Genomic DNA, 2,052 nt, shown 5'->3' with positions numbered 1-2,052 from the left:
CAACCAATCAAAAGAAGGGGGAATGGGGGAGGTACCTTGGGTGATGAAAATGCTCCGGATCCACCGATGAAATCCCAAGCAAATGGAGTGGATCTAGGGGGGTTTGTGAGGGGGAGAGAGGGGGAAGAGGAGCTGAGCACGGGGAAGAAGATGAGTGGGGAAGAAGAGTGGTGGTGGGGCCCACAAACCAGCCCCTCCCCACCTTATCCAGAACACAGGACCCTACCACCAGAGGGTATGGTGGTAGGCTCCAGTAACCTACCGCCGTAGGGGATGGCGGTAGGCCCTTTTCCACGTCAGCGGCTGCCAACGGCCGTCAGTCGCCGTCAAAGGGCCTACCGCCATAGGCTATGGCGGTAGGGCACACAATCCTACCGCCAGGTCCGCTGGCGGTAGGCAAAAGGGTCAGATCCCGAAATTTTCCGAACTGGGGTCAGATCCCGATTTTGTTTGCAAAAAGGGTCAAAACACGAAATTTAGCCGAGAGAGGGAGGGAGTGTTACCATGTAGGGTCAAGGGGGTCTGGGCTGGACGTGTCCGGAGAGACACTGGAAGAACTTCTTGTCGCCGCCAGACCCGTACGTCTTGTTCGCCAGCGTCATCAGGTCGTACAGCTCCTCCTTGGTCCCCTGGATTCTGCGCAGAAGGTCGCCCTTCCCGGGTTTCGTCCCATGGCTGCTGCAAGCCTGCGCCAGCTGCTGCTGCTGCAGGCAACACGTACCAAGCAATGTTAGTTCAGGTGCCAGTCGATCGGGGGATTGATTACTGGACAGGATGCAAGAGGCCAGGAAACGTTTGTGCGTAGCGTACCTCTGTGTGGATGAACCTCTGCAAGACCCGCTGCTGCCCGAGCTTGACGGCCGGCAAGAGCTTCCAGAAGGTCCCCGCCGCCTGCGCCTGCCGCCGCTCAGCCTCCTAGCCGTGTTTCCGAGCACCGCCGACGCCATGGCCGATTTTCGCTTCTTCGGATCGTCCCCTCTCGTCTATGCCTTGCTCTGTTTGTTTGGCGGAAACGTGGTATGGTACTTATTTAGGAGCCGCGCGTGGTGGATAGCCGTTCTGGCTCCGAGTCGGTCATGAGCGTGCTTCCGGTTCTGATCCCGGTCGGCCCTCGGTCCTCCCCGACCCATCGACCAGGAAAGAGCCTGCGCCTACGTACGTGTAGCAGCGACGCTCTCCCTTTTCGATCGATCGTTTCTTCTTCTTCAAAACAAAATAAAATAAAAACCTGAGTCCTTCGGGCATGCGCGATGGCCTCCTTCGATACCTTCTCTCTCTCCCTGGTGCTTATCCTACCTCTACGAAGCTGCTCCTCCGCACATTTTCTTTCTTCTCTCTTTCCCTTGCATCTCATTGCCAAAGGAGAGGAGAGGATTCATGGCGAGCACCACCACAACAGCTAGAAAATCCGAAGAGTATGACGCCGGCCGTTGGCACTAGCTACCATCCGGAGCTCCTCCGCTGCATCGCTGGTGGTGGCATAGCTGCAAAGTAGCGTCCATGGAGGGGAGCCATGGCAAATAGCGAAAACTGCGCTCGTTGACGAACGCTAGTATAGCAACGCGTCCACGACGGCCGGGATCCGACACAACAACTTGTCCACGGCCATCGCGCTGCGTTGCAACCTCGACTACGCTGCAATCAAGCCTCGTGTTCCCATGTAGCACTCACGCGACGGCGGCGGAGTTGCAACGGACCGCTTGTAGCCCGATGGAGCGCACCAATGCAGCAATCGCGCGAAGGGTCCCTGGTGCTGCATCGCAACGCTTGCCCGCGTCTCGATGCACCGTAATTGGTGGTTCTTGGGGGAGCTCAATGTTTGCAATGAAGCGTTATTACCACACTTGGGAGTCAACGTCGTTGCCATGACCGGCGGCGATGTGTTGCGTTGCGGCAGGTTGGTCTGCAGCAGAAGCGAGCTGCCATTGCTGGTGGCGGTGTTGTAGGGGAGAAGCACTGCAGTGCTGCAGGGAGGCCAGCCGCCCGCAGGGGTGGTCCTGCCATGAGCGCGATCGGCTTTGTTGCAAGGCGAGGGACGATGTTGGGAGGCCT

Source organism: Triticum dicoccoides, chromosome 1B, assembly GCF_002162155.2.
Source record: "Triticum dicoccoides isolate Atlit2015 ecotype Zavitan chromosome 1B, WEW_v2.0, whole genome shotgun sequence".
Classification (NCBI taxonomy): domain Eukaryota; kingdom Viridiplantae; phylum Streptophyta; class Magnoliopsida; order Poales; family Poaceae; genus Triticum; species Triticum dicoccoides.
This window is presented reverse-complemented; position numbering follows the sequence as displayed.